Source organism: Amblyomma maculatum, chromosome 4 (genome assembly GCF_055883805.1).
Source record: "Amblyomma maculatum isolate TAMU_Amacu chromosome 4, ASM5588380v1, whole genome shotgun sequence".
Classification (NCBI taxonomy): Eukaryota; Metazoa; Arthropoda; class Arachnida; order Ixodida; family Ixodidae; genus Amblyomma; species Amblyomma maculatum.
Genome location: NC_139347.1, coordinates 199,783,202 through 199,799,522, shown reverse-complemented (window position 1 = coordinate 199,799,522; position 16,321 = coordinate 199,783,202). Strand labels below are relative to the sequence as shown.

The 16,321-nt window shown below is 42.3% G+C and overlaps 1 protein-coding gene across 1 annotated transcript in view; it reads left to right on the top strand.

Moving 5' to 3' along the window:
* LOC146193974 (cell adhesion molecule Dscam1-like) overlaps window positions 1-16,321 on the top strand; it is a 640,182-nt gene that overhangs the window by 157,980 nt on the left and 465,881 nt on the right. The gene's annotated exons all lie outside the window — the stretch shown is intronic.

Genomic DNA, 16,321 nt, shown 5'->3' with positions numbered 1-16,321 from the left:
CAAGTCAGTGTGTGGCCATGTAAGCTGCTAGCCACCGCATGCCAGCGCCATATTCTTCGATTCTTTTCTCACAACGCCGGCGCCGACGCCGGATTTTCGTCGAACGAGGCCTTTAATGCTATCGCGGTAAAAAGAGCGCGTAAACGTAACAGGCACTCAGAAAAAGGACGCCACAAGACATGGCGCGTGCCCTGTGGCTTCCTTTTTGTAATGGAATATATCTAGTGCAACAGATAATGGGGACCAAACCAGCGCCTGTCTGGTCCCCCTTATGTGTGGCGCTAGAAGTATTCCACTTTAAAAGCAAGAACCAAATAGCCCGGAAAGGAACGTTGCTAAAACTTCCCCTTTTCTGTGTGTCTGTTACGTTTACTAAGTCTTTTTTCATTATAAAGTTCAAGCGTAGACTCTAACCGAACACAGCTAAAAAGTAAGTAATATACGTATAGTCTACAATCCAGTGCTTCTGACCGATCGGACGGAAAACATGCGTTAGCTGAGCGACTGAATACAAACGTTTCTTCTCTTTGCTCTCTACCTCGTGCGTCAGGTTGAAAACAGAATAGTCGAAAGAAAGAGCATAACTAGTTCAAACCAGCACAAGACTGTACGTTTGCAGGAATAGAGTTCGGACAAAGCCTGGTCCGAGGTTTACGAGCTAAGGTAAGCCGAGTCCTAAAGGGGAGCATACCAACGGACACGACGAATCTTGCGGAACCAGAGGGAAGAACACACCGATGCTCAAGGTTTGGATATTTGCGATAGCCCAGGCAAGGAGGAGTACATCTTCCCTTTCTTGGCCGCATTCCCTCTCCCAGACTACCCTTACGAAGGCTGCAGCTTACATTTCCGCTGCCGAGATTGCGGAGGATGGCCCGCTCTATTAAAAGGAACAACGGCATTCAGAGTCGGGGCGATCCGCTTTGTCAGGGCTGAGAGCGGCTCGCCAGCCGGCCTATAGTGGTCCCTGCAGGGGCAGCCACTCACCGAGATGCTCCCGGCGTAGCAATGCTCAAGACGAAAAAAAAAAGAAAGAGAGAAAGACTCTAAATCGAAACGGAGAACAGGGTTACGGACGATGCTTGGAGGAAATGAACGCAGTCAGAGCACAGCGAACAAGAGAATGTAATGACGAATATACATTGAGCTGCTGCTCCTGCTGGAGCGCGAAAACCACGTCGGCGCTGCGACGGCAGAAATAATGAAAATACGGCGATGACTGGAGGGACAACTAAACGCTAAACAGCGTGACAAAAGAAAAATAGCACACAAAAGTAATGAGCCGGGGCGAAGCGGATCGCAGCGGCAGAGATGGGAGGCTGTACCAAGGCAGAGTGGATCCTACTGGTTCTTAAGAAATAAAAGAGAAAACCGAGAGTCGCGATGAAAGGCGAAACGCAGCTCGCGCACCGGAAATTGCCATGCCATTCAAGGGGCCTCTCAGAGGTCTGCGGCTTAGCGGCCCTACTCGAGGTGTCGGCTTTCGGGCAGGCACTCCTTCTATCAGTGAAGGTGAATTCGTGCGGAAAAAGAAAGCGCGGCTCGCTGAAATTGAAACGCGCGTTAACCGGGCGGGTAGGTATTTGCGTGCGAGTTGGTCTCTCTTCCTGTTTCTAAAGGCGGTCCAATTTTTCTCTTCTTCTTTTTTGTTTTTTTTTTTGAGTTTCAGGCGGCAGTTATTTTCTCGTTTTACGCTGACGCAGAACGACAGTAGGAGAGAATTTCAACGAGCGAGAGAGCTCAGTGCTACTGTAGGCTGAATCTGTCAGCATGCGATGAACTGAACATAACAGTATTCAGTTTTATTGCGTTTGCAACACTGCACGTTTCGCCTTGAGCCACAGCCGAGCCGAATATGGCTTCGACCAAGCCGTATGAACGTGTCTTAGTGGCCTATAGGTGTAACGTGAAGGCCAGGGTCCGGGCAGGCTGACTCTGACTTAAGCGTTCAATGTGAAACGAGAGACCCAAGTGTTGCTAACGTAATTCAACCTGGTTTAACCAGAGCTAAACCACGATCAATTTTTTGAATAAGTTAAAAACTTCGTCCGGTGTGATCAGCGCTAACGATTGTAATCGCCTCTTTTTACAGTACCGACTCAAGAAGCGGCTTTGTCATTACTTTTATGTTTTTTATTCGTAGATGTTCTCAGAGTTAGCGCCAAATATATTCTTTCCGCTTTAAATAATTATCCATCATAGTTAGTTAAAGAGCTTTTACGCGAACAGTCAAACATCGGGCGCCTGACATGACTGCGTTCGGCTGAGGCTGATTCAAATGTGCCTGGCGTCATTTCTCTTACCCGTCAATGAGAAGCTCTTTCAGTAACAGATTCCGAATAAATTCAGAGGTTTTGTTAGTAGTCTGGTTTATTCGAAAACACTATCCTGCATGCCCAAGACCAAAATTACGCCGGGAACTTACCTTTTTTCTTATCCGTGCTGGACGCGTAATTCTGTCTCCTCAACGGTAGGGTCCCGCAACTTCTTTCTCGTCACTGGTTGCTTCTCAGCGGGTTAAGCGGCGATTGTTACCGAAAGGTGTGACTGAACACACTCACTAAAGGCAAGAAACGATAACGTTGAAAATAAATAAATAGTGTTAGCGCTGTCATGCTTTTCTCTCGTGGCTGTGTTCACGGTTGGTTTTGTGGCTATTAAGAAATAAAAACATCACATGCCGCAACCTAAAGGGGACCATCTCCTAAGAAAGAAAATGCTACCTTATTTAATAGTTGCAATTTAAAAAACAAATTCAGAAAAAAGAAGTTACAAACACAGGATTCGAACATATATTTTATTCGCTAGGTTCTAAGGCAAGTAATGTTAATACATTGCACCACTGAGGCAACGGGTACGGTAGACTTTAAATGCGCTCTTATTCATTTTTACAATATTTCCGCTATCTGGCGCCAGGTGACGCTGCTCAGAGGACCCAACCGTTGAGGAGACGGAATTACGCGTGCTAGACACCTAGGAGAGCAGTTGGCACAGCCTCAGGCTTGGGTGTCACACAAAGCTGATGAAGCAAAACAGTAGAGTTTAATAGGTGGTACGAATTTCGCGCAGTGCAAATGTGGTAATAGGTCATCAGAGATAGGAATTAGTGAAAAGCAGTCAGACGTTCCGCCAGTGACGAAGGACGTGGTTAAGAACGCTTTAGAAACTAAGAGGGAGGAAGCAGATGGGTGGGGGGGGGATCAGACAACTATAGGTTTGTTGAAGGATGGAGGGGATATTGTGTTAGAAAAGCTGGCCACCCTGTGTACACAATGGCGGATGACATCAAAGATACCGAAATCATGGAAGAACGCTAACATCATCTTAATTCATGAGAAAGAGGACGCTAAGGACTTCAAACATTGCAGACCAATCAGCTTACTCTCCGTCACGTACAAGGTGTTTACTAAGGTAATCGCTAATAGGACCAGGAAAACCTTAGACTTTAATCCACAAAAAGGACCAAACAAGTTTTCGGAAAGGGTACTCTACCATCCATCATATCCATATTATCAACCAGATGATAGAAAAGTGCTGGGAATATAAAAAGTCCCTGTACATAGCATTCATTGACTACCAGAAAGCATTTGACTCGGTCGAAACCTCTGCTGTCATGCAGGAAATGCGAGATCAGGGTGTAGGTGAGTCATATGTGAAAGTACTGGGATATATCTATAGTGGCTTCACAGCAACCATAGTTCTGCTTGAAGAAAGTGATAAAATTTCAATTAAGAACAGTGCTAGGCAAGGAGACAAGGCCTCCCCGGAGGGCGTATTCAAGGACATGGAATGGGAGCAGTTAGGCACCAGGGTCGATGAAGAATATCTCAATATTATGCAATTCGCTGATGATATTGTCTTGTTAAGTAACTCAGGGGACCACTTGCAACTAACGGTAATGACCTAGACAAGATAAGCGGAAAGGCAGGCCTAAAATAATATGCAGAAGACTAAGGCAATATTGAACAGCCTGGGAAAGGAACAACAGTTGAAAATCGGTAGCGAAGCGCTGAAAGTGCCAAGGAGGTATGTCTGCATTTAGAACATTTAGTAACCACTGATCGGACCACCAGAGGGAAATAACTTTAAGATTAAGATTGGGGTGGATTGGATTTGGCAATCACTCGCAGATTATGACTAGCAGCTTACCGGTATCGCTCAAGAGGAAAGTATACAACAATTGCATCTTACCTGCACTCACATATGGGGCAGAAACGTGGAGGCTAACGAAGAGGGTCTACTTAAGTCGAGGAGAACGCAGAGGGCTATGGAAGGAAAAATGGTAGGTGTAACATTAAGAGATCGGAAGCGTACAGAGTGGGTGAGAAAAATAGCTAAAGTTACTGACATTCTAGTGGAAATAAATAAGAAATGGGCATGGGCAGCACATGTGTAAAGAGAGGACAACCGATGGTCTCGAGTGACCAATTGGATTCCAAGGGAAGGAAAGCGTAGCAGGGGGTGGAAGAAAATTAGGTGCGTAGATGAGGCTAAGACGTTCACCCGGGTCAAGTGGATGCAGTTAGCACAGTACCGGGTTAATTGGAGACAAGTGGGAGAGACCTTTGCTCGGCAGTGGGTATAGTCAGGTTGATGATGATGAAATGCAGTAAAGTCTACGCGTCGTGCGTTTACAGTAATGACAGCCAACACGCTTTACGAATGAATAGTTACACAATGCTCATTAGGCGTTAGCCGATCAATTCTAGTTTTCACTGCAGCTACTCCTTCAAACGCCAGTGATGGTGCCATATGAGAATAAAATCTCATGATGCGTACGGTAGTTCATTTGGCCATATTACATACTAGGAATTCATCAATCTTGGGTGGTGGCATGAAAGATTATAGTCATTAAATGCATCTGTGTCGGAAGCAGGGCACGATTCTGAAGTTTCCTTTGGTTCCTTCCGTTTGACGCTCCTCGTCTAAACCATTTACGCTTGGTGAGACTGTTCGAATATCTCCCGCACGAGGGAGTTGGGGACAGCGCGGCGTCGCGGCCGGGAAACCGCAGGCCTTCCATTGACCATTTTCCATTCTCGGCGCATCTCTGGGCGCCGAGGAACTCGAGAGGCGCGTTCAAGTGCCACACCATAACGGAATACATTTGTCAGCGACCCTAATTATCGGAGAAAACAATGCCGCTCGACGAAATCCGGATGTCTCTTTCTTTCACTTTGCTTTCTCCCGAGTCAAAGGGGAATGGGAAACGGGACAGGAGAGAAAGGAAGGAGGGAGAGGACGACGCATAAAAGCGGCCGCAAGGCTCAAGCGTTAAAACAGCGCCCGGTTGTTTCCATCGACCAATGAAAGAACTGTTTTTTTTTTTTTTTTTTATCGTTCGTTGCGTAAGATGTGGCTAATGGTCCTTTTGCGCGTCTGCAATATTCGGGCTTCCCGCTATACTCCTGAATCCCTCTTTTCAGCGCATTTTTCTTTTGTCGTCTTCCTGCACTGCCGGAAGACGCGAGACGATTCGGCGATGCTAGAAACGATTCGTCAATTTCAGAGCGAGTTGTCATTCTCGTTTTCCGCATTTCGTCGTCGGGCCTCCTCCGCTCATTTGTCCCTTCCGACCTAGCTTCTCTCTTCTCGAGCTGCTTGTCTCCACACTAGCTGAGGGAAGCGACGCACTAGAAGCTTGTCAGTCGCATCAGGGAACGTGCATCGCGCATTGGGCGGGATGCGTTTCTCGCGATGGCTCTGGTCGTCGCTGCACGCGCGTGCTCTGGCGGTGGGGGCTCCGATGAAATTGAAACTGGGACTCCGCTGGGCGTGGTGGCACACGAAGGTCGTTAATCAGCCCAGCCCGAGCATGTTTCTTAATCAGGCCCATTAGTGTAGCGCGCCCTACGTGGCGGAATGTTCGCAGTGGCTGCGGCTGCGTCCCATTGTAAAGCGGCGCGACGCAGCGGAAAGAGAAGAGAAGAGGACAGCGGGGTTTGTACGTGCCTGTGCGGCTTCCAAGTTCCAAGAAGGAGAAGAAAGGAGGCGTGCCAATCTTTTTTGGAGTGCAAGGATTGGGTGAAGCAGAAAAGTAGAAGCGTGGGCAGCACAACAGGCACTGGACCAGAACCCACGTTGTGCTGTTGCTCTGCGTTCCAATGCTTCGCTGTCGATTGCCCAGAAGGTCGTTATCGGCGCTACAGTTTTCGCAAGAACGTTGCAGTGAATTGGTTCGGGTCAAAGGGGGCTGTTCTAACATTGTGCCTTCGATCTCTGGGGCCCCGTGCTATTGTAACTGCTGTATATGGTGGCCTGAAAAAAATATATATACTTCCAAAATAAAAACCGCTGCGACAGGTATTACTAGCACTTGCTTTGTTCAGAGGCCTCTTTGGGCCACCTGGGAAATCCTTTTGGGAAGGTTACTCTTGTGCACTTCGTTGCTTAGTGTAAACCGGACCTTTCCTCTGTAAGGTAGTTGAAGGAGCTGCCGGTGCTTGTTGAACAAAGAGGTACAAAGCTAAACACACACCGTAATATGCTTGTATCGTTCAGATCATTAGCTTATTTGCGCTGAACTTGGCACCCAGATAGTAATTACCGTTTATAGTTCGTTTTAAAATGCTTCTTAGGTCATGCACCTAAATAATTTGATCAGAATTAATTACAAGATCACGCCGTCTTCAGCATCGGCGACCCCAAAGAAGCCTTCATTTGGCTCTCCCATGATCGCGGGAAAAATTCATCATCCGAGTAAAACTTCAGACTATTGCGTACATAAGTATTAGCTGCCATTAATTTGAAGTGAATTTTAGCTTAGCGTGGTCTCTGAGATTCTTGCAGTGTCTCAGGGAAAAGTGTATTTGCCGAAATCGACTGATGGTATGTGGCAGTACCTGAATTATCACTTAGGTTCTTTTCTAGCAAAGGTGTGTCTTCATTTTCGGCGCCAATGGCCTTTTCGTCCTTCGATTTGCAATATTTTCTGAGACCGACGAACTTCAGTCCCTTTAAAACGAATGCTGAAGAAGCTCTCTCCCTCGCTTTAGCCTTCGATCTTTGTATCCACGGAACATTCACTCTGTGTGTGCCGAGACGCATAACAGATTTTAATGAACGTATATTGTTGTCTCCTGCGAAATATGTAGTGCATATTGTAGCTCTGCACCATAAATTATTATTCGCTCACATATGAAAATTAATGAAATGGTAGCTTTTAAGCTATTTCCCTTTAGACTTTGTGATTATTCTTGCTTCCTATTCTTGTTTTCTTCTTGTTTTCGCTTAATGCGAAATTCTATATGTGCCGGTAATAACTTTACCCTGCTTTTACTGATATCGGATCTAGGTTAATTCCTAAAATCAGGTGCAGGCATTTGTTAAGCGATTAATATACTAATTTGTACATTTAGTACCGTATACACATTTGAACTATACTGTCACCCCGTCACTGTTTCAAATAGCAGGAACTACCTTATATTTCAGTGAAAAACTGAACAAATTTGGAATATATCAGGAAGCTATGGGGGACAACTTGAAGGCTACGCCCTAAACAAAGTAGCACTCTTAAATGTGCATTTCCGTGCCTATAACTAACACCCTTATTTTAATAGGTGCAACAAGTAGCACTGCAGCCATTAAAATGATATATCCATACCTCAATGCACCCTTTCTCCAAGGTGTGAGTTAAAGGCAATGAAATTGGCGTCATTTTGTTTACAGTGCTCCATGGGCTTATAACACCGGACCGGATGCTTCCATTAGTTCGTTTCCCTCACCTGATGTTTTGTTCATATTTCGCCTTGCAAAAACAAAGGATTTCGCAATTCATTCTTTTGCAGGCAACTCGAATATTTAATCGCTAGCGAAATATGTTGCCGAGAAAGAAATGCTAAAAAGCGCATGCGTACAAGCTTCTTTATTCAAATTAACAGTCAACAAGATGTTAGAGAAGGTATAGCAGGGCAAGCATATGTAGTGCATGGAAGTTCAAGTTAACAGATTCGTTTGATTCAGTCCGAGTAGGTGAAAATACGAGCCTAATATTTATTTCTTCGTACAACGTGCATCGATCAGAGTAAAACTTAACCCAAGCCATCTTGTGTGACATACACCAATGCGGCCTAAAATCGTTGCACTATTTGTCGCAATTCTTTAGGAAAAGTAGGAAAAGACTTTGCGCTTTGTATAAGTTTTTCCGTAACACAGACTGGCCTTGCAAGCCATGCAAGCCTTTGATATGTGAGTGTGGATTTTCTTTAAAACTGTGCACTCGTTATTTGTTCCTGAGTTTTCAAAGAAACTTTCATGAACTGTAGCCATTCCGGAGAAAAAAACAGGGAAGAGCAAAATGATTCTAAGAAGTTAGTTTCTCTCGAGACCTTGTCCAAAGGTCTGACAGCAAAATAAACAGGTAAATCTGCAACGATTTTAGCAGAAAGTAAACATACTTTTTGATATCGAAAGCGTAAAAAGAAAAAAAATAAAGTCTGCGAGTAACAGCTCGCTACACCGGCTGAGGGCAGGCGCGTGTAATTAAACCACTTATTAGGAGCCTCGTTGTGCAGCCCTCTTTCTGGACGAGTGGAGATAAAACCCGTCAACAATGAAAGCAATTAGGCACCAGCTTCTCCGAGTATTTCGTACGACGTCGGATGGAGTTCGTGAGGCAGATGCGTGGGGGAAAATATAGAAAAAGGGTAATCTGCCAGAACAAAACAAGAAAAAAAAAAAAAAACTAGAGCGCCTGACCTCTTGTTTGAGGAGCGGAATGGAAGGAAACCCTGCTTCTCTGGAGGAAGCGTCCGTCATTCCGCGCCAGACGCAATATAATACCCTCGGGAAAATTTTTGGGCTGGAAGAAACGTGATCCGAACTTTATTGGAGTTTGTGAGCGGTGAAAGAAACCACGTATGTTAAAAAAACCACATAAAATCAGGATGCAAATAAAAGACAAGATGTCATCTTGCTTGTTCTATCTTGCTTGGTCACATGACATACCGATGAATTCTGGCCAAGTACATTTTTTTTTTTCAGGAGAAAGCTGTACATGAACGAAACTTTCTCGGGTATAATAAGTTTATTGTAGCATAGGGGAAGGTTTACACAGCAGATTTTTTCTCTCTTCAAATTTCTCTTCTCTCGATTCACCGGGACATTAAATAGAAACCGAGAATTTATTTACAGCCATTTAGAAATTGTGAAACAACTCTGTCAGGGTGAGGTCTTTCGCCTCTGCATCAGAGTTCAGTCTCTATTGTCTCTTGTGTCGTTTGGCTCCCTACGAAGTCGCTGTCTCCCTCGAAGTCCTCTTCACCAGGGGTGTTGCGCCAGCCTGCTGCAGACTTCCTCACCAGTTCGTGCCGTTAAATACGAGGAGACGTCTGCCGCCGTCTCTTCCGCCTACATTAACAAATGCGCACAGGCATAGCAGTCTTTCTGTCCCTGCTGTGGGGAGAAATCACCGCGCAAGCGACAGGAAAGCTTATCGTACGGCAGTGAATATGCGGCACATTCTCGTCCCACGGGACGCTTGCCGTTGTCTTCTACGTATTGCTATATGCGTTACTTATCGGTTTCTTATATGGCTTTATTAACTACCGAGTTCGAGCGCAGTATAGAAATTTTAAAATCAAGGTTTTGCTGTTGCTGTGTATCGGCGGGCTAAACCGTTCTTAGCAATATATGCGTATAGCAGCAGTTTCAATATTCCGCCATTGGATTAAAAAAAAAAGAACTCGGACCGTACGGCGCTGCCGAACATAGATATCGAGCGTCAGCTCATGAGACATCACCGTTGAGGATACACCTCAGTGGTAGCATTGCTGGGTAAATTTATCTGATTAAAATTGTCCTTTTATTATTTTTTATTTTCTTATTTCTTTTTAATTCTACATTTGTTTTCAATTATGTTTTGTGTTGTGATCATGGAAATGGCCTCAAATTCATTTGATGAGGGAGATGTCGTCAATACTTTGTGGGAGCGATTTAAAAACGTAGTTACGTACTGCTTACAAAAGTTTGTTCCACAACGTAACAAAACAATCAGAAGACGTAGCCCTTGGAAAAATCCTGAAATAATCCAGATAAATCGAAAAATAAAGCGGAGAAAGCGTTTGAGAGAAAGATATCAAAATGTAATTTTTCACCTGTCTTCAATGCTTAAACAGAAATTGCTCAAAGCGAAAGATCAGTACTTTTCAGAAAAGCTTACGCAATTTATGAAAACTTCCCCGCAGCCTTTTTGGCGTCACCTTTCCACCTCAAATGAAAAAATAGGGTTTATTAAAGTGGATGGTTCTGTTATTACTGATAAATCAGAAATCGCTAACAGGTGTAATGCTTATTTTCAATCTGCATCTAGCGCTTAAACCTCCTTGCCCCACAATTCTAGAAGTGAACTGTGTTCCCCGCCGTCTGACATGCCAGATATTACCTTGTCCCAACAAGGTATATTTTCCCTCCTTCTTAATTTAGATACAATAAAGTCTTCGGTCCTGATGATATTCCTAATGAGTTCCTGAGGCGATACACGGAATGAGTTGCTAAATATATAATTATTATATTCAACGCATCTCTGAAGCAACATTCCTTACCAAACGCCTGGCTGTAGGCTAGGGTAGTACCAGTACACAAATCTGGAACCTAGGACACTCCTGACAATTACAGACCAATTTCTATCACTTGCACTTGTTGCAAGATACTTGAGCACGTTGTGGCCGACTGCTTATCCAAATACCTTGAGGACACAAGCAAGCTAAATCCCCATCATCATGGTTTCAGACGGAACCTACCCACTGTTACTCAACTTATGGAAACCCTGCATGAGTTTTTAAAACCAATAAGTGACAGGAATCAAGTGGATGCAATTTGCTTAGACATGTCCAAAGCATTTGACCGTGTGCCCCATGATGGACTACTTAACAGACTGATTAACCTTGGCGTAAACAGACATATTGTCACGTACACTGGATAAAAGCTTATCTCACAAACAAAACACAGTTTGTGGAGGTAGACAACGCGAAATCTGACATCCTGGGTGTGCCATCAGGTGTTCCTCAGGAGTCAGTGCTGGAGCCCATATTATTTTTATGTTAAGTCAATAACATTGCACTCTCCCTTCCTTCCCATATTACAGTCCGGCTGTTTGCAGATGATTGTTTAATTTACTCATTCATTTCAAAGCCAAAAAACCAGCTGGCATTAAATTCGGCTTTGAACTCTAATAATCAATAGTGCACAACTTCCGAAAGGAAAATTAATTACACAAAAACTTCATATATTACAGTGACTAACAAAACTAAAATATTTTTTCATTTGGTTATGAAATAGAGGGGCGACTTATAACACGCGTAAGCTCTTTCAAATATTTAGGTGTTACCGTATCCTCTAACCTAAGTTGGAATTCACACATTAATAACATATGTTCGAAAGCCGAAAATAGGTTGTGGTTTATCAGAAGGAAACTGAAGCTTGCTTCCGCGAAAGCAAAACTGACTGCCTATCTCGCGCTGGTACGTCCGACACTGGAATACGCGAGCGTCATATGGGATCCCTATCAGTCAAAACAAATTGATAAGATTGAAAAAGTTCGGAGAAGGGCGGCCAGATTCATTCATTCAAAATATAGATACACAGATTCTGTGACTGACATGCTACATGAATTACAACTTCCTCCACTATCTAAACGACGAAAGATCACCAAGCTAAAATTTATTTATCTGTGTGTAAAAATCACTTCAACGTAAACACAAGCCCCAATTTTCAACAGCGTGCCTGTCGTTCTGTACGAAGCTCTCACAGCTATCAGGTTAAACCTATGAATGCCCGTGTTAACTCTTTTAAATATTTTTTCTCCAGACCAATAACAGATTGGAATTCCCTGCCTCAGGCCTTTCTGCAAACAGAGAATATGCTTCAATTTAAAAGTTGCTTACATAGTCACATACCCGACTAGATATCCCTGTCAATTTCAGTTTTTCATATTGTTCCCTTGTTGTGATTTTGGTGGCTGGCAGGCCGAATCATTTAGTAAATAATTTGTTCGCCAGTGTTGTACTAAAGTCTTGTATCTGCAGAGCGGGACGACGTTTTCATTTTTGAATTGATTTTTATAGAAATATATAACGTTGTACTTCTGGCTGTGTGTTCGTTAAATACATGTATTTGTATTCACCTTGTAACGGCCTTATGGCTGAGAGTATCAATAAATAAATAAATAATAAATAAATATGCATGAGTTCCCGTGCCACATTGTCTCAACGCTGAGGCAGCACCAGTTGTAACAGTAACGTCAAGGGTCGATTGCGACATCCCTCCAAACTCGCTGAATGTGCCCCGTAGGACCAAGGCTCTAAAATAACGTCCAAGCAGAATGGACTTCATTTTCAGTAAAATATTGCTTTTACACCAGGCTTGGACGATAGTAGACTTATTTATTCTTTGTTTGGCCACTAAAAATGCATTAATTACCGAGGAGATGGGCTCGCCTACAGTACTGCTAAACAATTTGATAGAGCTGGATAAATCAAAGCCGAACTAGCGTCTTCAGAACAAGCCAACCGTAGAGCCAGATCTAATAACAGAGTAAGGAAAGAAAAAAGAAAAGCCAAATAGAGAGGAATGAGTACGATAGTTCAAAGTTTCGGGGAACCTTCTAAGATGAAGTAGTATTTGTAATAAAGGGATTGATTACTCATTGACATCCACCTGAGCACAGTCACACGGCTACAGGAACCCCATATAGCTCCTGAGAAACTTCATAGTCAAAGAGCAGTTAATGGAAAAGGAAAAGGAGGTAAAAAATTCAAGTAGTTATTTATCAATTCGCTCCTCCTACCATCTGCCACCAATTATTATTATTATTATTTAATTACTTGACTTTTTGCTTTTTCTCTTGTTCAATGCTGTCTGTTTTTGAACTGCTTTTTACCCGTTCCTTACTTATATTTTAACTTTAAATTTTATATTCGAATCTTACTGTCCCGCGTTCAATTCTATTTCTTTATTGTATTTTACTGTATTTCTAAGCTGCGTAAAGTACCACGCACTTGTTGCGCCTGGAATGGTTGTTGTTTTTTTCTATCTATCTACCGTTCTTTTATTTCTTTCGTGATGTGTTCAACAATTATCTCACCGTGTATATAAAAGATGCTACTCATTGATTGCTTTCTTTCCGTGACACTTTTCGTCTCAGTTTCATTTCATGTGTTATTTATTTCTTTTGGTTTCTCTGTGTGTGTGTAAACTTGTTTGTGCATTTTCTTTTTTTTCTTTTTATTATTTGTGCTGCAGCACGAAGACCACATGGTTGTTCCTGCGCACAATAAATAAAGATTGGTTGATTGATTGGATTTTATTATTATTTTTATTATTATTATTAGTAGTAGTAGTAGTAGTAGTAGTATTCTTCTTCTTCTTCTTCTTCTTATTATTATTATTATTACTATTATGCAATGGACATATCTGCTTTCTCTAATTAGTGCACGAACAGTGGGCTTACTCTCAATTCTTCCAAAACTAAGGTTGTCTCATTTACTCATAAAACATATAGCCTTCTTTACCCTTATTCTACAAATTCTATGATGAGCGCTATCGACTGACGTTATTAGCAAAAGACAACGCCATATTTAGGCCGGAGGGTGGGAGAATGAAATCAAAGCGAATTACAATAAAAAAAACGAAGCAAATAAATCACAAGCTAAACAGCCAGCAAACAAAGGCGCATGCGCGGGTGGGCGTCAGTTGATAGCGCGCGCGCGCGTGTGTGTGTGTGTGTGTGTGTGTGTGTGTGTGTGTGTGTGTGTGTGTGTGTGTGTGTGTGTGTGTGTGTGTGTGTGTGTGTGTGTGTGTGTGTGTGTGTGTGTGTGTGTGTGTGTGTGTGTGTGTGTGTGTGTGTGTGTGTCGCCTCTCTTTTCTTTGTACTTGTTTGTGCTTAACATCTGTACATCACGATAAACTACCAACTCGCCCAACAGGAACTTTTAATGGGATTCATCTGTAGGCTTTCACGAGAGTTCCATACTCCCCTTCTTTTCTGAAAGCTGTACTTGTCCGTATGCTCCCGCTCTTAGAATATGCGTTTGTTGTTTGTAATGACACTTGCAAATCAAACTTTGTCAAAATCGACAGAGTACACCAAATATTTTTATGCATACTTCAACATAGTTTTTCCTACATAACTTCTAGCTCTCGCTTCACACGGAGTAACTCGCCGCATCTTTCTTAACAGCTGTCGGGTCAGAGCAGATATTATTTTCTTGTACAAACTCCTCCATGGCCACATTATGTGCTCTGATATCCTGGAGTGCATCCTTCTGCGAATGCCGCGGAATATCATGAGAGAATTCAGACAATTTCAAGTTTCTCCGCTTCTGCATTCTCACTCCCCTCTGGAGAGAATGCAGAAGCTGTTTAGTATAGTGTAGTGTAGTATTTATTTATTTGAGACATTCTTTCAGACACAGTTGGTCTTGGGTGACAGGGCAAAAGGGAGATACTCTCTGCCTGACGAAAGCGCTGTCACCCATACACAGGTCGGCAAGCCCAAATGATGGATTAAATGTTGTACAAGTGCTAATGAAAACATACAACACAATTACACAAGTTTTCTCACATGTATACATTTGTGGCATGTAAGATGACGGAAAATACTCATGGCATTGAAATCGACAGCATATAAGTTTTGAAGAATATTTTAAAGCTCCCAGGTGATGTAAATTGCTGCATGGTATCTAGGAGAAATGGGTGGGCGTTCAGTAAGTTAAGGATTGAGTACATCAGTGTTTGGGTACCATAACTCGTTCTTACAACAGGCAGTTTGAACAAGCTATGTCTCATTTCGTACCGTGTATTTCTGGGTAAGCGCAAGCTGGATATTCTAGATGGAGGTAGTATAGTTCGGTTTCTGATATATGTAGCACGTTTCAGCTGATATAACTGACTAGCTTTAAGCACGTTGTGCCTTAGAAACATCGGGGCTGTGTGAGCCGCTCGAGGTTTTCAATGTAGCGCATGGCTCGCTTCTGAAGAACAATCAGTCGATAAATGTTAGTCTTAGCGGTAGAACTCCAGATCAGTAATCAGTAGTTAAGTTGAGACTGGATGAAGGAATAGTACAACTGACGCTTTAACCAGATAACTATTAATTGCCTGATTTTGTGCAGCGCGCCTAAAGATCTAGATACGTTCGCATGTATCCTGCTTATGTGAGGCGTCCAGCTCAAATGCTCCTCAAAGGGAACGCCTTAGAACTTCAATGTGCTTACCCTGTCTATTATATAGTCAATAAACTTAATTTTAGTTAATGCGTCATTAGATTTGTATCTAGGTTTAAAGATGAAGTATTTCGTTTTATCAACATTTAACTGTAGTTGGTTTGCACTCAGCCATAACAATAATTCGCTCAACCATCTGTTAGCCTGGTATCCAAGAGCAGTTAGATTATTGCCAGAGAAAAATAAACTGGTATAATCCGCATAAATAATGATATCCGGAATGAGTGGAATATGTGCAATGACGCTGATGTATTAATTAAAAAGCGAAGGTTCTAAGATGGAGCCCTGTGAAACGCCACAAGTTTACTCTTTTTGTTGGGAATGAAAACCATTGAGGCATTTGTACTGTGACCTTTCGGATAAATAAGTGGGGATCAATTGGAGCGCCACCCCTCGAATACCTTAATGCCTTAGATAATGCCTTAAATATATTTGTCTTCATGTTGATGTATTCGGCAACTCGTTTTTTTTTTTCTTTTTTATTCGAAGTTGGAAGTTAGTTAAACTTTTTTTTGTCCTCACCTTGACATCTTGTGAAACTCGCTCTTTACATTTATATTCGATGTCCATTGTGTTGAATTTTAAACAGTATTTTATCGCATATAACTTCCACTTCCTAGACAAAGTATTGTATTTACTTTTCTTTTGCTTTTTCTTTTGTTCAATGCTTTTTGCATCTTTACTGCTTTTTATGCGTTTCTTATATTCATAATTTAAAATTTTATATTTGATTCTTACTGTCCTGCGTTGAATTGTATATCATTATTGCATTTTCATGTATTTCTAGCTTGTGTTTTAGGTACCACACATTTGTGGCACCCGCAATGATTGTTTATTTTACGTTACTATAGTTAATGACTGTTCTTTGTTCTTTTTCTCTATTTATCGTATATTTTTTTCGTGATGTGCTCTACAAGACATGCTACACTTTGATTTCATTCTCTCCGTGACTCTATTTGTGTAAATTTCATTTCATGTGTTATTTGTTTCTTCTTTTGTGTACTATCGATGTAAAACTTGCGTGCGCAAGTTTTTCCTATTTGTACTTCAGGACAAATATTATATGGTTGTTCCTGCGCACTTTGAATAAAGACTGATTG